The sequence below is a fragment of the Miniopterus natalensis genome, chromosome 12 (genome assembly GCF_054644295.1).
Source record: "Miniopterus natalensis isolate mMinNat1 chromosome 12, mMinNat1.hap1, whole genome shotgun sequence".
Lineage (NCBI taxonomy): Eukaryota > Metazoa > Chordata > Mammalia > Chiroptera > Miniopteridae > Miniopterus > Miniopterus natalensis.
This window is the reverse complement of record NC_142092.1, coordinates 31,877,381-31,899,946: the sequence shown is the minus strand read 5'-3', so window position 1 is coordinate 31,899,946 and position 22,566 is coordinate 31,877,381. Positions and strand designations below refer to the sequence as shown.

The window sequence follows — 22,566 nt, the reverse complement described above, 5'->3', positions numbered from 1 at the left end:
GAAAGAGAGAAAAAACAGGTGTTATATAGATAAGCAAGAATAAGAATGGCAGTGAAGACCATACCTAGTGCTGGCAAGATAGAATACAAATGTTTCCTGACATTTAAGATCTAAAAAGTACTTACCTCCTATGTACCTGTTCTCCATCTAAAGCAGGGGTGGGGGAACTTTTTCCTTTCAAGGGCCATTTGGATATCTGTAACATCATTCGCGGGCCATAAAAAATTATCAACTTAAAAATTAGCTATGAAAAAGCTGCCAGATTTATTGAATTTCGAGTCCTGCCTGTGGTTGCCTTGGCAGGGCCAGACCAAATGATTTCATGGGCAGTCTACAGCCTGAGGGCCAGAGGTTCCCCACCCCTGATCTAAAGCAATGAGGCAAAGCAAGCAAGAAAAACCAGTATCAACGCAGGAGGGAGATGAAGGAAATTCCTTGGATAACAGTGAAAATAAGTTAGACAATAGGCTATAGGTGTAGAAAACACCTATCCAGATGACATTAAGGGACGGATGAGTCATCTGGTAGATTTGCAAGCGTAGAAAGTTACATTAAAGGTTGTATTGCTTGAGCTTGGAAATGTAGATGCAGAAACCAGACAGCCTGGGTTCAAATCCAGGTTCTGCCATGTATGATCTTATCCAAGTCAGTCAGCCTCTCTGTGCTTCACATGTGTCATCAATAAAATGAGGCTCATAATGTACCTGCCTCACAGAGCAATTGTAACAACTAAACACATCACTCTACTTGAGGTGTTAAAAATAGCGTCTTGACTATTATGGCTGTTGGAGGGGTGTACAGGTTGTCCACTCAAGGAAGAGGCCTCAGTGAGACCTGATTTTGTCTGAGCTCCAAAGTCAAGCCAGGCTGGGAAGAGCCCAATGCCCACCCTCAGGTGCAATGCTGGCTGGCACTTTTCTGCCTCAGTGACCCCTTACTGGGGTTTGCGTCCATGCTGGGACAGGCTCCGCCATGGTGCTCAGCCCCCACACCATCTTTAAGGGCTGAACAAAACCACGAGACTAGTCTGCATGGAGGAAGTCACTTCATTAGGGCTTTTTCCTGTCTGGGGGACAGATGTGTTTGGATTTCAGTGGAGGAACTGAAATTTCAACAGCTGACCTAGAGACAGCTGCTGCAGAAACCCAGAGGGAGGGGGGGGTCTTGTGTTTTGAGGAGTCACCTGGCAACACCCTGTGTTGCTGCTGACCCAGAGCAGAGGCCAGCTCCTTGCTAATGGGCCCAGAGGCGATCCTGTTTCAGGCTGTGTCAGGAAAAAACAGTGTGGTCAAGTCCCAGGGACTTCTTGCTTGGGTCACAAAAACACCAAGACACCACCTGAGAACAAAATCCCACACGAAATGTAAACGAATAGCACTTATGACAGCTGTGGGAAGTGAAGATTTTTAAAGAAACAAATAAGTGCAGATGAATTTATTTTAGAACATCTGAAATTCTGAGGAAATGGCCTTGGGTTTATAATGCCTGTGGATTCTGGTGTTTACAACAATAAGCAGAAGTACTGAGATTGGGGTTTTAAATCCTTTAAGCATCTCTCTATAAAACCAGTTCATGCTAGCTAGCCATTTTTTCTATAAAGCATCTCAGTTTGTTTCTCACTTTTCCCCCTATGTCAGAGCTATGGCAAAAAGAAGGGAGGTTGAGGAAGGGAACACATATTTATAAAGTACTCATTCTGTGCTACGCATTGTGCTAGAAGCTTTGCCCACATAAACATAAAAATTACAATTCTCAGTCAAGAATGATTATGATACCAGTTTTAAACAGGAAGAAACTAAAGCTCAGTTTATTTAAAATATGTCTAAAACCACAAGGGGAATGAGCAGCAGAGCTGAGATTGAAATGGGGTCCTCCTGGCTCTCAAATCTATGCTCTTTCCATTCTACCATGTCCCTTCTCACAGCCCGACACAGGCCTTTGTTTTCTGTTACGCAGTGAGGCGGCACTGCCACCAACAAAGAGATCACACTCCTCCATTTGTTCATGGAAGTCAGAGAGGACGGGCCCATAAATTCAAACTGAGAGTGAATGCACTGGTCTAGTTTATCAATGAAGACCTGCTGTAGCACATTTCTCTATTTTGCCAGGTATTTAAAAATCTTCATTGTTCAATGCTTCTCACCTTGCCCAGTGGAAGTTGGCAAGCACTGTTGTGCTCACTTAATAAGCCAGTTACCCAGGGAAGGGCCTGGATTAGAAGCTGTGATATGGAAGGCTCATGCATAAGTGCTTTGAGTTTCCTGTCTAGATGCGATGTGTAATTTGGAGGTCTACTTGGTGGGAATCCAGTTAGGAATCCGGCAGATATGATTGCTTCAGAGCTTTGGAGTCAAGGGCACTAGCCCTGCCTTGCTATCCTCTCTCTCTGATTAGTTCTCTGTAGGGAGATCCTCTTATTGCCCTTTCCTTTAAGAGTTGGTAGCAGAAGATTCTGACCTCAGCCCTCTCCTTGCTTAGTCTCTCCACTCATTCAGTCAAAAAGCTCTCAGTACATGTGCATGTTAACTGCCAGTTGGCTTTCAGGTCTGTTTCTGGCCCATCCCCTGTTCTGCTCTGTATCGCAGGCTCCCTTGCCCTCTAGCTTCTGGTTATAATTTATGAAAGAGACCATGTAGCACTGAAAGGTGATTAAAAGGAGAAGGCCAGATACTTCCTACTCCACCACCCTTCCTGTGGCGCTTCACTGGTCACCCATCCACCAGTCCTTACTGCGGTTCTAGCTCCTGTCCGACTGTGGGCTCCCCTCTTTCACTGTCTCTCCACCCCTAGGGGTGATGGCAGCTTCTAGCTGTGACTGATCTATGGGCCACCTCATTGCTCCCCATTTGGCTGTCCAGCTTTTCCATTCCCTTTTAAATTAATTATCTGTATTAAATATCATCAGCTTGAAAGACCTAGAGGACTGTTTTCCTGGCTCTATCCTGACTGACACAGACAGCATTCTTAGTTATAAGCTACAAAAACTAACCTTGACATTGGCAGGAAAGAAAATGATTAGAAAGATATTGGCGAGATCAAGGAGCCTTGTGCTCTGAGATCACAAGAGAAGGAGCAGTGCTCAGAACCCTCCAAGTCCACTGTTTGGGTGAAGCCATGTGTCACCAACACTAGATGCTTGAAGTTACCATTCAAATTATTGTCTCTGTCACTATCTGTCAACAGAATCAAGTCTGGACATTTCCTATTTCATGACATTAGCTCCCAATTTAGAGACCGTAATGGGTGCATCTGATTGACAAAGCCAAGGTCGTGGGCCCACCCCTGGCCGAACATGCATCTTACATTTTCAGTTTCTATCATGGGAGATGCCCTATTTATAGGTAGCAGAATTCCCTAAATACAGGAGAGGGATTTGGATGCTGAGTGGCAATTCTGTTTGAGCAGACCTTGAAACAGGGATTCAGGTATACGTGGTTTATTTGGGAATTGGGGGAATCCCAGGAATCACTGGTATGGAAGTGAGATAAAGGAGGGAAAACAGATAATGGAGAAAAAGTTATCAATCAACTTATTGCCATGGGGTAACCAGAGCAGCTGTCTCAGAGTCACCCCGCCTTGCTCAGGGCAGCTGAGATGGGGCTTAACTCTCCCAACTTCCAGCCTCCCTCCCTCACGTGTGAGCTGAGTGGGCCTCAGCAGCCAGAGCAAACCTTCAGGCAAATAAATATGGGAACTAGTGGTTGAAAGTTGGGCAGGTGTCAGCTGAAAAGGTAAGGGATAAAGGATATGGCAGGGCACTGAGAGCATCTGCCGCAGGGCATAAGATGAAAGGCAAAGGTCCCGGGCACTAGGCACAGCTAAGTGTTCAAGATACAACACTGAACGAGAGAGAGGCATTCCTGGCCTCGCCAAGCTGCTGGTCTCAGGATTCGGACGTGAATTGGCAAGTACAATACAGTGGGACACGAGCAATATCAGCGGCAGCCTGAGGAGCTAGATCTAGACATCTGGCCTCAAAGACCCAGGGGGATGGGGATGGCATCCTATTTATTTTTGAATCCCCACTGCTCAGCATCGTATCTATTCAATACATGTTTTCTGGCCAAACACCGAACTGTCAGGCACAGTCCTGGTGGTATTAGTTATATTCATTGTCTCTGTTTCTCACTATAACCTCACAAGGTAGATGAGTCTCTGTTTTACTGGGAAGAAAGTTAAGCCACTTGTAGTTACTCTTAACCGTCTGACTAGTCCTAGTCATTCTATATATCTCAGCTTTGATGTAATTTGTCCAAAAGTCTTGCCTGCACAGTATGCCCCATCTCCAAGCCTGGGCTATCCCTATCAGAGAACTTATCTTCTGATTGTAATTGGTAATTCATTCTCGTGTGTTGTCAGGAGCTGAGCCCTTTCAGAGCAGGAACAATGCTTGTTTTGTTTAACAATACAGCATCCATGCTGGAACACTCTAGATGTGCAAACCACATTTACACTGGTCATTTTGTGAATGACCTGAATAAATAAAAAGACTCAGAGATGTTGAGTAACTTGACCACCTCAAATCTAAGAGGTGGCAGAACTGAGGCTTGAACTACAGTTGGTTTGACCCCCAATAATCCTACACTTTGCTGAGCACTAAGGAACTTATCCATCTATGGCATCTAGAACATTTAAGTTGGCTTAAAGACTATTTTAAGGTCAAAGTAATGGGGCAGGAAATATCTAAGAACTTTCCATAATCATCAGACAGAGGAATTACAAAGCAGAACTCTAGACCTAAAACTAGAAGAAGGTTCTTAGAGAACAGGGCCCCCTACTCAAAGCTTTGTTTGGACTGGACACTTTAAAAATCCCCCCTAGACTTAACATTCTAAGGATTTTAACCTAATCTCTAGGTAAAAGGAAAACAGCTCTCTCTAGCACCAATAAGTAACTGTTATTCAAATTGGAAAGAAAGAAAACTGTGACTATTTTCTGATTACATGATTTCACAGATAGAAAACCCTACAGACTCCACCAAAAAAACTACTTAAAATAGTAAACAAATAAAGTTTCAGAATACAAAATCAGCATAGGAAACTCTGTTGCGTTTCTATATACTAACAGCAAACTATCTGAAAATGAAATGGGGGAAAACTATCCCATTCATAATCCCATCAAAAAGAATAAAATACCTAGGAATAAACTGAACAAAGGAGATGAAGGACTATACCCTGAAAATAAGACATTGTTGAAAGAAATTGCAGAAAATACAAATAAATGGAAAGATATTCTGTATTCATGGATTGGAAGAATTAATAATGTTAAAATGTCCATACTACCTACAGCACTCTACAGATTCAGTGCAATCCCTATCCCAATGGCATTTTTTCACAGAAATAGAAAAATCCTAAAATTTGTATGGAACCACGAAAGATCCCAAATAGCCAAAACAATCCTTAGATAAAAGAACAAAGCTGGAGGTATCACACTTCCCAATTTCAAACTACACTACAAAGATACAGTAATCAAAACAATATGGTACTGGCAGAAAGAAAGATGTACAGACCAATGGAACAGAATTGAGAGCCCAGAAATATGGACAACTAATTTACAATGAAGTAGCTAAGAATATAAAATGAAGAAAAAGAAGTTTCTTTAATAAATAGTGCTGGGCCACTACTTTAGATGATACACAAAACTTTACTCAAAATGAATGGATTAAAGACTTGAATGTAAGACCTGAAACAACAAAATGCATAGCAGAAAACAGGCACTAAAGCTTCTGGACATCCGTGGCTGTGGTGGTGTTTTTGTGAATTTGTTTCCAAAGGCAAGGAAAACAAAACAAAAATAAACAAATGGGACTACATCAAACTAAAAAGCTTCTGCACAGCAAAATAAACCATCAACAAAACAAAAGGGCAACCAACTGAATGAGATAATGATATGCATTTAAGAGGAATATTTGGAATTCCACAGCAAAACATTTCATGATTCTTCTTTCTATGTTCCATCATTTCTTTTTCTTGCATTTGAGAAGTAAGCTTAGAGACAAAAATAATACAAACCCACATTTCCTGAGTCAGACAAAACAAAGGTAGACTTTCACCATCCCTGTAATTTGTCAATGTGCCTTCTTAGATTAAGATAAATTTGACAGTACAAAGGAAAATTACTTTAAAAATCATAGCTGTGCTGGGCATGGGAAACATAATCTTATAATATTAAAATTCTTTTGAATTTAGTTAATAAGTACAGCTCTCACAATGCATGAATATGGTTTTTAGAGTAAAAGTGAGGTTGCATTATTCACATTCAGCTGGGCAGCCGAGAGGATCTGGCCAATTTCCCATATTTGCGCTGCAGAAATGTGGCGTGGATGACATCGGAAAGAAGAAGACATACTGTGCCCGGTTGTATTTTCCCAAAATGGCCGTGTTAATATTTCCAGTCCGACACGTTCTTGCAGAACTTTCTACTTCACCCTAAAGAGATAGAGTCTATTTCTCTTCTTGGGTAATGCTTTCTGAGTACCTTGAATAAAGGAATGGAGAGAAAATGATGGCTGTGTGACTTCCAAGGTCAGGTTATAAAAGGTGATACAGTTCCCACCTGGCCCTCTCTTGGGAGGCTCGCCTTTGGAACACAGCCACATGTAGGGGTTCCAGCCAACCACCAGTATCACATGAGTGACTCTTCAGGTGATTCCACTCTTCAGCCTTCTGGTCACCCTACCTGATGCCAAATAGAACAGAGAAAAACCCACCCAAATTACTCACCTGTGAGCAAAATACATATTGTCATTGTCTTAAGCTACTGTTTTGAGGTGGTTTGTTCTACAGCTACTGTAATACTTATCAAGTGTTTTCATTCTGTTTTATCTTCTATCAATAGTTTAAGTCACTTTTCACCAGGAAAACTATTTAACAATCATTTCCAATCACATACAATAATTCATATATTCTGGTATCCGATTGTCTCAAAATAACTGCCTTGTAGCCACTATATATTTGGTCACTGAGCAGAATCATGTGAGAGCTATGCTTGTTCAACTGGAGCAATGCAAATTCTTAATTCAAAAATTATAAAAGTAATACATACTCACGACAATTCGAGCTTTATAGATTTTTAGCAAAGAAAGAAAAAAGAAAATTCCACTTTGTTGCCTAACTTTCCCTCAATTCCCCGTCTTTCTAAGGTAACCATATCTAGTATATGCTTTCAGACCCTTCTCAGCTTTCCTACACTATTATATACCTTCCCTTAAGTACATATCGTAGGCAAATTCCACTACATAGATCATGAGCTTCTTATTCATAATAATCATGATCAAGGTATGAAGATATGATGATGGTTGCCATTTTTGTGTGTTATCTCTTACTATGTGCCAGGCAATGCAGAACATGGATAGCTTGACATTTGCTAATGTGGGAGTATTTACACAACAGAAAATGGAAAATACAAAAAAATCAGGGCTTCTGTTCCTGGAAAACCAGTTGTTAAATTTACCAGCAAGAATCATGTTTGTCTTTGCGTATTGATGCATCCAGGATAGTGTCTAGACATGGAAGGCTCTCAATAAATATTTGTCAAATGCATGAATAAATGTCCCAAATCACAGGCTCAAACAATATTCCAGTTGATGCACCTCTGAAATGAATGTGACTTACCAGTTTGTGAGTGTGCATGCTTCCAAAATGCAAATTCTGTTTACTCTGTTTTTAGACATTTCTCTATTTGGATAATTAGATTGCCCTCTGTGTGGGTTATCGGAGACAATGACATAGCTAAAGCATGCAATTTACACACAAGGGCATAGTTCCCCAAGGGTCAAGGGGTCATGCTAAAATAAATTTAAACCTCATAACCAAAAAGTATCATCTTTTCTACCCTCATCTCTTTTATTAGCTTTGGTCATATGTGTGTGTACACGTGTGCATGAGCACACGGGCATATGTAGATCTTTTTGGAGGAATCTACATACATAACAAGTAATATCATCTTTAGACAGAATTGGTTGGGAGGCTTGGTGGTATATATGGAAGAAAGTGTGAATAATACAATATTAAAAGGATAGCAATGCAGGATTTGCCTTCTGTCCAAGAAAGAAAATCATACCTGTAAGATGGTTGCCTCCAGCTGTAAACACTGCCCAAGTAAATATCAGCAACTTATGCGCTTCAGGCCTAGAGAAGCCAAAGCGATGGTGACAACTGGATAGAGCACAAAGGCAATCCTGAAGAACAAAACTGTGGCCGTTATTTGACCATTAAGACCTGTTGCAGGTTTCAGGTTGCTGACAATAACTATGATTTGCAGAATAATAGATATCTACATGGCACTTTGCCAAATTCCATCTCTGCTGAAAGTGCAAATGCTTTCCAAAGCAGATTTATCTTTTCAATAAACCCTCTTGTGTGCTCCAAGGCATTCTTTGGGGTCCGGCTGGTTGTGAAGAAGATGAAGGATAGTGGTTTTGATATTGACTCACCATTTATTCTTTAAGGCTGGTCCCTTTCAGTGCTGCACTGATGAACAGGCATTTAGTTGAATTCTTTTTTCTTTCCCTTTTTTTGGGGGGGAAGGGGAGGTGAGGGGAATTTCAGGAAATGTTAGCAATCTCTGTTCTGTTTCTATGAAAAAAACTCATTAGGGTATTACAAATAATGGTATAGCTTACTGTGAAAGTTATGTATCACCGCTGTAATTCCTTGCTTCTGGGACATAGCAAAAAATTTTCACCACTGAAAATGCAGTCATCATGCTGGTAACATCTCCCAAATCAAAGGCATTGGAAAACTGCAAAGAAGCCAGTTCCCTATAGAAATCAAAGGGAATAAAATTAAGGGAATGTCTAAGAAAATTTCTAGCATTCTAAAGCTTTGACAGGTCAGAAAATAAATTAACTTACCAAGAAACCTTAAATGAAAGAATAGAAAAATCAAAGTAGGGCACATTGCAAAAGTCCAAGAATGAGTCAATATTAGAAAAACCTATTAGTATAATTCACTAAATTAAAAGTCACAAGAGAAAAACAGCTTTCTCATCCTATCCCCTTTCCCTTCCTGAACAATTCAGTCCAAGAAGAAGTGGGGCGTGTTGATATTCTTCGTATATTTGAGTTTTTATAATACCAAGTCTTCAAATCCATTGTCTTTTACACGTGGAACATCTCTCAGTTCAGACTAGCCACATTTCAAGCATTCAATAGTCACAAGTGACTAGTGGTAACTGTATTGGATAGCCCAGCCTTAAACTGAAATAATCTACTTATGAGTTTGCTGTCCCTACAAGAAGTAAACTACTCAAGGGCAAGATCAATGTCTTCCTTGTAGTATCATAGGTGTCACATCAGGGTCTGGTATCTAATGAGCACTCAGTAAATGTTGGCTAAACTGAAATGACCTGAAGGTATTTTGAAATAAGGTGGAATTAAAAAAAAAAAAGTATCTTTATTGTTGAAAGTATTGAGAAGGTGGGATTTTAACAGCTGTTCAAATGAAGAGCAGCTTATGCATACTTATAATAATTATGATGATAGGAATAATAGCTAATATTTTTGTCTTGGACAGTGCTCTATTATTTATTTATTTATTTATTTATTTATTTATTTATTTATTTTTCCCTGTAAAACTTGGGAAGACATCACCAGTTTCTTTTTTCTTAAAGAATGTTTTATCTTATTTTTAATATATCTTTATTGATTCAGAAAGAGGAAGGGAGAGAGAAGAGGGAGAGAGAGAGCTAGAAACATCAATGATGAAACACCAATGATAAGAGAGTCGTCACTGATCGACTGCCTCCTGCACGCCCCTCACTGGGATGGAGCCTGCAACCTGGGCACGTGCCCTGACCGGGAATCGAACCTCGATCTCCTGGATCCCAGGTCGGTGCTCAATCTCTCAGCCATGCCCGGCCTGGCTCTATACTCTTTAAATGTGTTAGCTCATTTAATCCTCACAATAGCCCATATTCTATGTGCTATTATTGCCTTCATTTTGTGGAAAAAGAAACTTGACCCCAAATCATATTGCCACTAAGTGGAAGAGCCAGAACTTACTGAAATAGTTATAGAGCAACAAAGTAAATGATAAACACACCCACCACCCACAATAGACAAAAAGTAGAAAATAAACTATATCCACAGATGTTACACACCTACTCCAGTAGGTAAGTTTTCTCCTGAATCTCCCTTACCATCCCCACCAGCATCTTTTCTGAGGCTCTGTGATCTTCTGAGTTCTGCCTTATGCAGTGTGTAACTCTTGCCATGTTTTTGAACCAGTCCTTCGTGGTTTTAAATTTACTATCTTGCATTCTTGCCTTCTAAGTTGCTTGCATTCTGCCTGTCTTGTCAAAATGGCAGAGCTTTTCATAAACCACTCCAGCGAATAAAGTCACTTTTTTCAGAGCCTAATCTCCCAGTATCTGGAGAAAGAGTAGGGTATAAACAGCTGGCTTTCCTCCACCTCTGCCCAGAGAGGACCCAGTCTCACTTACATGGCCTGGGGGGAGGGGGAGCCATCACTGCTTTTGTTTAAGGGAACCAGGCCCAATTGTGCTTCATAAAAATGATGCAGATTGCCATTTTTTATTCTTTTGGTGTATAAGAATTCTATTATCTCCAAACCCCAGGAACCAGTACCACATCTGGCAAAGGAAATAAAGCTGGTCTTAAGGAGAAAATCGATTGGGAGAAGCCTTGAAAGTAGGCAGCCACATTTGGATTTGATATGGTGGCAAATAAAGAGCCCTGGAGGGTTTCTGAGCATGAGAGTGATGTGATGAAAACAGTGATTAAGGAAGATGAAATGCAAGCAGGACAAATTGAGGGGAGGGTAAGGATCAGAGGGGAGGCCCTCAACCAGGCCCAGGGAGGCGGAGAGAGCGAGAGAGAAAGTGGGGATATTAGGAAGGGGATTCATGATTCTATATAAATTAGTTAACATAAGACCATCATCAAACCACTTTACTACCAGGTTACTATGAGATTTTTATGCTCTTACCCTATTTGGGAAGGCAAAAATAAACCCATGAGGAGCTAAATATTTTCATTACAGTGATAATCAAATTTCATCTGTGAATATAACGGTTTAACTGTATGTATACCCTGCTGAGCAAATGAGCTTCATCAGGAGCATGCGAACAGTTCATGGGGCAGAAACGGAGCGCAGAAAAATTTATATTAGGCCCTTTTTTTCACAGAATAAACAAACACAATGAAAACAATTTTTTAAAGCAGCCTCATGTGGATGAAGCCCAAATGACAGAATAGAAACGGCTGTCCCCAGAGTGGCAGCTCCAGTCTGCCCTACAGGACTCTAAAAGCACCCGAGCCAAGTCAAGTCCTCCGCCGGCAGCAGGTAGAGGCTGACTCTGCGGTGAACCGGCATTACTTGTCAGAGCCTTGCATCCTAAGCAGTCATGTTCTTCAATTCTGGCTGCAATTTTAAGTGGTCCAGAGACTTAAGAGTTATTTGCATCCAAATTTAGATCTAGAGAGAGCCTTAGAGAACATCTGAATCCATAGCTTATAAATATTTTCAAGCGGCACACTCCTTTTGCCAATTAAATCTAATAGACATACAGCGGAGAGATATTAAAATGGGCTCCATGGAGAAGAAAGGACTGTGGTAAAAAGCCCAGAATTCTACCCACTCATTCTCTCCCCCTCCCTGTCCCAACGCCATCCCCAACCCCCTACAGAACTTACATACACTGTGGCAGACCCGGGAGTCCTCCCCAGGAAAGAAGTTTGCAAAAATACTAGAGTCTAGTATTTTTGTTTTTTGGCTTCTTGTGACAGATGAAAAAATTGAAGCCCAGAAAGCTTAAAACAGGACTTCCATTTCTATCCACACAACACACTAAATAACCTTTTAGCCTCCTTCTAGAAATGCATAGAATTCTAGCTAAATACAAATACCCACTTAAATGTATAAAAGGAACTCACAAGGACATGAACTCAATTTGAAAATATGGGTGTGACCTATAACCCTCTAATTCTGTGTCTGGGTATGTGTCCCAGAAGAGTTTTTTAAAATTCTTAATGGAGGTGCATCACTGGGTCATGGAGTCACTTTGGTAAATTGCAACCAGCATATTTTTTGGTGTGAAATAGACTAGATTTAACTGGATTATAACTGAATAAAAAATAAAGGTATTATTTTGAGAAACTTTTATTTCACATATATGTATTTATACACACACACAGACAAGTTCAGCACATATATGTGTTGAGTTTCCACATAAAATATATCTTTAACTGTGGGTGTAGATAAAAGTTTTTGAAAATGTTAATTTAGATGAAGCTTTTGTATGTTAGTCTAGGAAAAATACAAGAACAATCATTGAAACATTGGTTAAATAATGCAAAATTAAAAGCAATCTAGGATTTCCAGTCAAGATGGTAGAGTAGATAAATGCTGTGCTCCTCACAACCACATTAAAACTACAACTAAATTATAGAGCAGCCATCACTGAGAACCACCTGAAGACTAGCTAAACAGAAGTCCTGTAACTAAGGATGTAAAGAAGCAGCCACAGTGAGACTGGTGGGAGGATCAGAGACACAGAATGGGCAGGTCCCATACCCACAGTGTGGTGATTAAGAATTGGGAGAGAGATCTTGGCTGTGGAAGTCCCCCCTGAAGAGCAAGGGGTCCCAGACCCAGCTCTCCAATGTGGGCACCAGCCAGGAAGAGGAAACCCCCATAACATATGGCACTAGAATTCAACAGTGGCATACAGTTTTTTTAATTATATTCTCCCGATTTTTTTGCTTTGTTGTTGATTTAAAAAAAATGCTTTTGTAAGTTATAGGTACTCACCTGAGACCAGATGGATGACTGGGGATAATCTGGAAGACACCCAGGACAGGATCCCGACTGAGTTCCAAGCTAGTCTTCTTCCCACATGGCTCCCAGTTCATGATCTGTCTGTAAATAAAGGATTTGCATCGTTTTGGACCTAATCTTAGTAATTTATTTTTACCTGAGAGATATTGTTCCCCGAAGACCATCAGGCCACATCTGCTCTGGCCAGAAATAGCACAAAGCACACTCACTCTGTGAGGCTGGGCTGTTGCTTCACAGTCTGTTATTTGGCTCCGTTTTCCAACCTCACTCACTGATTACAACAAAATGCTGAGCCACTGAAAGGTCCTTAGAGAGAGAGATGATCTAAACATGTAGAACGTATACGGTGGGGAAGAGACTGGTGGGGCAGGGAGAGAAAGGAGGGAGAGAGAAAGAGAGAGGGAAGGAGAATCAGCTTTGCACGCGGAAACAGACAAACACAGGAAGTGATCAAATTAATGTCAGAATATTGCTGAAAAAACATAAAACACAGGGTGTATTGTTGATGTGCATAACTTGAAAAAGTAGCACTTTTATAGCCTTTGAGCACAAATGCACAATCTATTGGGAGGGAGATCATTAACTTTTTTCTAGTCTATCTTAAGACAAAATCAATCAGACTAGCAATACTTGGCAATGACTGGAAATCCTTATGCAGAGAAATTTATTATGCTTCGGAAAAATTCAGGACAGTGGTTTGATCACGGCATCTTTTATAGCCTTCAAGTTACATAAGAGGCGCTACTTTTTCTTCTCGAAGCATAACTTCCAGGTCAGCTTTAGCTTTTCAGGTGGGCTGCTGCCAAAGCTTTCCGCTGTTGGAGGCAGTAACACCAACAAGAAGATGATAACCCTTATAGGAGAGGGCCTGCGACGGGTCCTCCTCTGGAGTCAAACTGCAAACTGTGCATAATTGTATCATTCAGATGCTTCTCACCTTGGAGCGCATACCAGTCATGTGAACTGTGAGCACGCTCTTTTGGCGCTGCTGGAGAAAACAGGTCTGGGACAGAATGCCTTCCACTGTATCGAGAGCAATGCAGCAGCCACTAACAATGATTGAGCACATACTCTTTCTTATAAACCCTTCACCTCATTTAGTCTCAACCACCTTCTCAGGAAAGTAGTCTTGCTAGCCTCATTTTACAGCAAACAAAACTGAAACCCAGGAAGGTTAAGTAATATACATCAGGTCCTCCAGAAGAAGTGGTAGAGCCAGGATTTGGACCCAACCAGTTGCTGCTAACACACTGGACTTTTATGTGCAAACTAGGTCTGGGAGGCAGTATTTAAAATAAGTGGAGGCAGCTACTGAGATGACACCACCAAATTATATTAGGACCATGGGACCTGTGCTTCAGATACAGCAGGTCTAAGAGGGGCGTATTCACAGGCCAGGGAAGGTGAGGATGGTTTGCTAAAAATCAGAATCCTTTCCTTAGAGCTCCTAGCAACCTAGAATATCCACTACAGGGCGCCTGTGTGTCCTGCCCCACCTAAGTTATGACTAATTCTGCTACGGTCCTCAACCCTCAGAGCAAAAGTGGAGATGGACTTGAAAATGATATTGGATGTAAGTCAGAATGCTTAAGCTTGAGTTCAGTATTGTCATCTACTAACTAAATAGATTCATTTTCATGTCATTTCTGTGAAATGAGAAAAAGAATGGCTGCTACATAAAACTGGGGTGGGGTCAAACCAGATAGGGGCACAGAGAACTTTGTATACATTGTTGACACACAAGGTATTTTTCCTTTGTTCCATATGTCAAAGCAGAACATTACAACAAAATACTGGAAACATCTATGCAAGACCCATGCAGAACCCAAAGAGCCTTCCTTTGCACTTAGTGTTATTAACCTTGGTCAAGTCACTCTTCCTTTTTTTATTCCATCTCTAAGAGGAGGGGTATTAATCACCAAAGTCTCTTCCAACTTTGATATTTTGTGATTTGTTTTGTCCCAGATCTAGGAGGGCTAGACTGAGGTTTCTAAATGGTAGTTTGGGTACTTCCAAGTCATCTTATCTTTCTAAGGTAGACAATCATCACATTCCTCAGGTCCTACCAACCACACTGGACCCCAGAGGAAACCTAACAGCCCACAGATATGATTACCGTGGATCTAAATGCCCAAGTTCACGTGGTAGAGAAAAAAGAACTGGATTCTCTATCAAAGTAGGTGGATATCTGGCTTAGCAAGCAACCTGCTTAGAGTAGGGGTGATGGCATTCCAGCACTTTTGTTCTGGGTAATGCCAGACATATGAGGAATGCAGGATGGGGAGAACTTTGAGGGAGCTTCCAGCCTTGCAACCTCATGTCACTGCTTCATTAAGCATCACTTGAAAACTATGTCAGGTATGACCAGCCATGGCAAGCTGGCAGCCAGAGCGGGGCGCTCTCCAGGCTTCCCGCCTCTCGTGTTGGTCTTCCACGGCAAGACTCATGAAGTGTCACAAGTGTAACTTGCAGGAGTGAGTGTGGTCCTGAAGCAGCTGTGTGCTGGCTGAACGCTTTGCCAGTTCCTCCAGAAAAGGGCTGACCCCATTGCAAGGGAAGCCAGCCCCTTGGGAGCCCAGGGATGGGGCTGAGAATGACAGGTCCATTCTCTAGGAAAGTAAGTGATCAGTCACTCGGATCACAGTCTATTACATAGACCCTACCCCTGCCATCCATCCCCTGGGCTCTGACAGGCTGAAGCAGATGATAGGAAAAGTCACTTATGCGACATGGAGCCCTGTCTGCAGCCTAGAGATACATCATAATGCCCATGGCCAGAGTGGTTACAATGGATGAGCATGGGTGGCCTCCCGAATCACCGTGCAGTGGACACCCATTAATGATTTATTTCGTCTCTCTAGCAGGCCATGCTCACTCCTGCCTGGGGCCTCTGCACTGGCTACTCTCTCTGTTTCATTTGCAATATCACTTTCTTAGGCCTTCTGTGCATACACCCTCCCATGACTCCCTATCACAATGCTCCATTTTATATTTTATACAGCATTCTCATTATCTGAAAGGGTTCTGTTCATTTCTTTTTCTGGTTTATTTTCTATTTTTCCTTTAGAATGTTAACTTAGTGAGAGCCAACATCATCTCTGTCTTCTCCAATCTATCCCCAGCACCTAGCAAAATATCTAGCAGATAATATGGGATCAATAAAAATTAGTAAGGTTAATTAATTCGTTAACTAGTTGGTTAATTCGATTTAGGACAAATGAGCACTAACAGCGGTGAGATTCCAAAGCTTCAGGGTGCCTTTCTTAGACACTTTGAAATGTCACCATTTCATGAGCCATGCCCTGTCCTCTCCCCATTAAAGATCTGACAGTCACTCTCTGATCCATAGGGAGTGGCTCCTGACAGCTCTATTTATACCACATAAATTTTTCACTGAGGGATGAATTTAATTTTAAGTAACAACAATAACAACGACCTCCAGCTCACTGTCATTTCGACAAATAAGGTATCATTTTTCTGGAATAAGAACAAATGAGGGGGGGGTTGGTGCAATCCAGTGTCAGTGTGACGGCTCAACCACACAGGGACCTTGGCCCTTTCTCCTTTGCATCCTCTGTTCCTAGCACACAACTTTCATCTGGTGCTTGACATATCATGGTCACACGATGGCTGCTGCACCACCAAGCATCATATCTGCATTCCAGAGAAGAGGAAAAGCAAAAGGAGAAAGCCATGCCAGGTAAATTTGTTGTTACTTTTTCCTGGGTCCCATGGCTACCCTTACACCAATTACTGACAGAGGGAAATGAAATTACTAGGTATTGCCACTCTCTCCTCAAAAAAACAGATGTCCCACAACAAAATGAACTAGAGTAGACTTGACCCCAAATCCAAGCTGAGGCTTACAGAAACTGAGCGCTAAAGGTGGGTCCCTTGAGCGATCATGTTTTTAAACTTTAAGATTTGATTGCACAAATTGTTCAAATTCCATCATAGGCTCAAATATCTTCACAATATATTTGCCTTAGCTAGCTCAAGATAAATTTTGTTATTTAAAACTAAAGTGTCCGTTACAGGAGCAACTAGCTACCAGCATTCCACACGGTCAAGCAGGCGGCACTGCGTGGGAGCAGCAGAGGGTCAGACAATCCACCCACACCTCCCTCAAGAACCATTCTCTGTAGCAAACACTCTGCTTCTCCGGAGGTGACCCAAACACTGAGACATTATGTCATCAGCCTCACAACCTCCTCCTCTTCATCTTCAGACAGTATTTGCTGAGGTCCCAAGAGGCCTGCTGGGCACTGAAGGCCTGCCTTGTGATGGAGGAATGGGGGCTGTGCAATAACACCCACACTAACCAGGGAGGGAATGAACTGCTGAGATGTCACATCACAAATCTATGACAAAGGCCAAAAATATACTGAGCCTTCGAATTATTAGCCGAGTACTTTTTTTCTTTGTGAAGCCACCTAATTATTCGGGACACACAGCCATCTACAACCCTACAATTAAGAAAGATCCCAATGAATGAAAAGCCTGGCCAGTCCAGCTTAGAATTCTGTCCCTGCTAATAGTCACAATGAATATTTCATGAATGGTTGAAAGGATTGTCGCTCAAGCATTCTGCAGGGATTCCTCTACAGATCTCTGACTCTGTCATCTATGAACTTGATCTACATTCTTCTTCAATGTATACATCTCTTCAATTTACACAAATTTTAGACAGGATTTTTCAGAGTGTGTTGCTTGTAGCTTATGTGTGTCAAAGGAACAAATGGTTCCATGATCATATGATTTCGGAAACACCTGGTTAAAGAAAGTTGAATGACTTCATTGCAAGACATCGCAAAGCCTTTAATATTCCAAGGTGCATAATGAATAGCTAAGAGAGAGACTTAGTGTGTGGCATTTTCCAGATTTGTTCAACCACAAATATTTTTCCTCGGTGTATAACTGAAAGTCTGGTGATTGAAGAGGTAAGCTTTGGAAAGCACTGCTGAGGGGAAGGGGGCAGGGGTTACATCCTAGAACCTACTACCTCTTCTAAGTCTCAAGAGGCATATTCTATGACTTAGTGACGTAGGCCACTGGGACAAAAGTTTGGACACTATGTGTATGCTTAGTGAATGTCACTAGATAGTTAGGATCATCCCTCAGTCCCCTGTTCCTGAATTCTACATCCCAGCTGCTGTCCTGGGTAAAAAGCACATTGAGCTAAAGAGGGAGTTCACTGTGATCTTGAGCTGATCGTGTTATTTCCCCAATCACCAGGCTCCTATGAGAATAAGGAGAGTGCAGTCATTATTGAAGGTTCAACACCCTATTATTTTTCTTCTGTTCCAACCCTAATCAAAGCAACTGTCACCAATGCAAGGGTGAGCAAGCCACACTGACCTCACTGACATGATGCATAAAATCCTATTTGTCTTGTTCAGATCCACCTCCCTTAAAAGACCATTTGGTACAACATAACATAAGAATCCTGCCTCCCAATATCCAGACATTTCCCTAAGATATCTGCCACCAGTTCGGCTGCTTCATACCCTTTATATGCTTTAAGTATCCCAGCACTGGCAAAGCGATTTTAGGAGAATTAAATGCCAAGATTGGCAACAGTTTTTCCAAAGCTTCATTCATAGGACATCTAGAAGGAAGGAAACCTTGCATCCCTGGAAGCCTTTTTTCCCAGGGACAGAGAGATCCAAGTCAAAGAGGAAAATGACTGGACAAACTCATTTATCATCACAATGTAATGATATAAACTGCAGTCTATGGAATAAGTCTAGGAGAACTTCATCTCTAACTCTAAAGGTTCAACATTATCAAAACTTAATAATCAAAACTTTATTGTTTATCTTTATCCCCAAGGTGAATGTTTTTAGTCTATATTAATAAGAATCCTAATCCACCTAAATTTACTTTGACCTTATGTTCTAAATTGAATCATTTGAAATGTGCTGAGAAAACCCCTACATCCTACCTCTGTGAAAAAGGGAATGGTTTTCTCTAGCAATAGGAACAAGAATATTAAAAACCACATCATGTAACAGAAAAAAAAACAACTAACAAGGACATCAGAAGAACAACATTCTAATCAGTGTTTAGACAGCTGTTGTTATGAGTTGAGTCCTGTCCTCCCCAAAATTCATATTTTGTAGTCCCAACCTTCAGTTCCTTGTAATGTGACTTCATTTGGATTTAGGATCTTTATGGATGTAATCAAGTTAAAATGAGGTAGTTAGGGTAGGCCCTAATCCAATATGGGTGATGTACTTAGAGAAGAAAACATTTGGACACAGATATTTAGTGAAAAGATGATATATTCAATAGGCAAGGGAGAAGACAGCCATTTACAAGCCAAGGAGAGAGGCTTAGAACAGGTTCTTCTCCCACAATCCTCAGAAGGAACCAACTCTGCCAACACCTCAACTTTGAACTTCTAGCCTCCAGAACTGGGTGACAATAAATTTCTGCTGTTTAAGCCACTCAGTCTGTGGTACTTTGTTACGGCAGCCCCAACAAAAAAAAATTGTGTTCTTGGGTCAGTCTTCTAATATCTCTGGGTCCATTTCCTCATCTATAGCTGAAGGGGGTAAGTGACCTTTGAAATTGCTTTTATGTCTAAAGGTTAATGACCAAGGATGAAAATAGCCTCTCACCAGTTCTCCTGAGATATAAACACGCACCCTCTTCTGAGAAAAGCTCTCCCTCTTATCTGAAGATCAATGGATCGGAAGCCATATTTGATAATCCTGTCTGGCCATCCTAATTGATATTTCAGTAATGACTTCTGGAAGAAAAATAAGGAAGAAAGGAGGCTCAAAGGAACTCCTATCAAAGGTCACACACTTAGAAGTTTATATCATTTTACAAGAAATTCATCATTTGGAAAAACTGGCTTATAATAAATTCTAAGGGAGGTGCTGGGATGGGCTCAGTTGAAAAGATCAATAACAAATGTAAGTTTCATGACATGGTTCCCCACAACAGAACCTCTGTAAAGTAAATAAAAGCACACATTTTGTGCTCTCTTCACAACCCGTTTCTGGGATCTCTCTCTCTCTCTCTCTCACACACACACTTAAATGTTAATCGTGAAAGGAAATATGCTTCAGGCACAACTATCAAACATCTGAGTGCTACTGTCCTGTTCCATCTCACCAATAAAACAGTGAATAACAACGACTTTTTGCAACGTTTATCAACCTCTTATCAGCTTGTATCATCTTGGAATAAATCCTAGGCTATTAATGCATCTTCAAAGCCTGCAATATAGTATTAATGCCAGAATCATAGGGGGTAATGAGCATTTTGGCAACTGAAATTGCAATTCTAAATGCTATAAAGCAGAACTGATGTTCTAGCTCCCCTTCTCTTTACTTCATTGAATGTATACTCTCCTGCCAAAGGAAATGCAAAGGTAAGTATTTTATTCTATGATATGATTTTATCATTCCTAAGAAGCAGTGATAGGGTAACCTTCATAAGCAGCTAAATGGCTTGCTTAACGTCAACTATATTAAAACAAAAATCAATATAGTTGGCAAGCACCAATTCAACATTTAAGTGCACAGTGCTTGTATTAGTCAGGGTCCCAATAAGATGGAACACACAAGTCAGAATAATTCAAAGAAGGTTTATTTACTCAGGAAGTTTTTACAAAGGTATACCCAGGGTGTAATAAAACCACAAAGATTGTATGTAATAATCCAAGGTTAGGAGCTGAAGCACTGTTACCACCCTAAGCACAAGGAAGCACGAAGGAGGAGTGGTGAGCAGAACCCAGAAGGAGAAAACCATGTAGAGAAGACTGTCTGGAAAGGAGTAGTGGTATTTCATCTAGAGACACTGCCCAATGTATTCCCACAAGGAGGGAGGGAAGGGAATAAATGCCCTGACCTTACTCCCCCTCCTCCCGTCAGTTTCCCACCAGAGCTCCCTTTGGTCAGATCCAACCAGAGGAAGAGAGCAGGGTGCCCATGAATGTGGTCTATAAGGGTTAGCCTCTAAGACAAGGGTGAGTAGATCTACAGGGAGAATTGTATGACATACGGCATAGTGCTAAATAACTCAACAACTCATTGAGATATTTGTAAATATTATAAGCAGAAACATCCCTGCTCTTATATACCATTTTATTCCCAGATACATCATTCCAATGCCAATCAACTTTCCAATTCTCTGACACCAAACTGGTGTCCAGTAATTCAATTCAATGCAATATTAACTACCCAGAGTTAGCACAGACCCCACAAGTCAAGGGCTCAGTCTCACTTTAGATACCAGCCACAACTGCAGTCCCTAGGGGACCCACACTTCTGCCCATCTGACTACAAATCTGGAGGTTCCTGCAACTCACACTCAGATTCAATAATTCTCTAGAGCCAACAGAACTCAAGAAAGCTCTCTATTTTCTATTACAGTTTTATTATAAAGGATACAACTCAGGCACAGCCAAATGAAAGACATGCACAGGGCAAGGAGGGCACAGAGCTCCCATGCCCTCAATGAGTGTGCCACCCTTCCAGCACATAAACGTGTTCACCAACCTGAACGTTCCCTTAGCTGCACTGTTTCAAAGTTCCTAGGGAAGCTCCATTAGGTAGGCGTGATTTACTAAAGCACTGGCCACTGGTGAGTGAACTCAATCTCCAGTCCCTTTTTTCTTCCCAGGAGTTGGAAGTGGTGCTGATAGTTCTAATTCTCTAATCACATGGTGGGTTCCTCTGATGACCAGCCCCCATCCTGCAGCTAGCTAAGCACCCCATGTATAGTAACCTCATTAGAATACAAGAGACAGTCCTATGACTGTGGAAATTCCAGAGATTTTAGGAGCTCTGTGCCAGGAACTGGGACAAAAACTATATATATACCCTTTAAGCATGTGTGTGTGTGTGTGTGTGTGTGTGTGTGTGTGTGTGTGTGTGTAAAATGCTGATCACTTGGAATTTTAATAGCATGAGGTGGGACTCATATCATTGGGGAACTATCCAGAGTATCAAGTCCTTTTGGTGGCACATTGTACAATGTATTACATAGGCAAAAATATCCTACCAGCCCCAGCAAATGTCCAACCCAAGCTTCTCACTTCTATTTGGAGCAGCAGAATCTGTTGGTTGTGAAGGCGACAAGAACGGATAAAACTGCTAGGAGACTGGAGCAGATTGTAAATCTCTAATTTAAATTCCATCTAAAAAATCTTTGTGAATGTTTTTCCTGTGAGTCTCCCTGTGGTTGGGATGTCAGAGGCATGAAATGCCGTAAGAATCTTGAAGCCAGTTAGGGTTTTTCTTCTCTAGATTATCCAGGTAGAGGGGAAGGAGAATCTTAAAGCCATGAAGGGTTTTGGCTTAAAAAGTTCACTACACTTTCAAAAGGAAGAAGGAAAGAGGGAGAAAGAACTCTGGAATGGCCCATGGGCCCTGCATCATTCATTAGCAAACACTAAGTGACTGTTATGCACCAGAAACTGTGGTACAGTGTGCTGGTGTGGCAAGATAAAAAATATTACACACACATGAATAGGGAGGTTTCTCAATAGTAATAGCTTTCTAATATTAACAAAAATGAGTTACACCCTATAACCAAACTGTGAACTCTCATCCTAGACAGTTATCCAAAGACTTCATATGGTCCTGTTTGGAGAATATTTTAAACCCTGCTCACACACACTTGGCCCACCTTTCTGTGGAAGTGGGGTACCCTGCAACTTGAAAAAAAAAATACAAAGGAGCAGGATGGTGGGGTGGGTAGGGAAGGTCTTTTACATGTATATTTCCTGAATTTCCTCAGGGAATGTCCT

The 22,566-nt window shown here is 41.3% G+C and overlaps 1 long non-coding RNA gene across 1 annotated transcript in view; it reads right to left on the bottom strand.

The window, feature by feature from the left end:
* Positions 1–4,033: 4,033 nt before the first annotated feature.
* LOC107538146 (uncharacterized) overlaps positions 4,034–22,566 on the bottom strand; it is a 33,049-nt gene continuing 14,516 nt past the window's right edge. Inside the window, exons 2-6 of the long non-coding RNA XR_015715438.1 lie at positions 12,774–12,881; positions 8,624–8,761; positions 8,435–8,510; positions 8,062–8,192; positions 4,034–6,674 (exon numbers count right to left, since the gene is read on the bottom strand). This is a non-coding gene — a long non-coding RNA (uncharacterized LOC107538146). The remainder of the gene's footprint in view (positions 6,675–8,061; positions 8,193–8,434; positions 8,511–8,623; positions 8,762–12,773; positions 12,882–22,566) is intronic.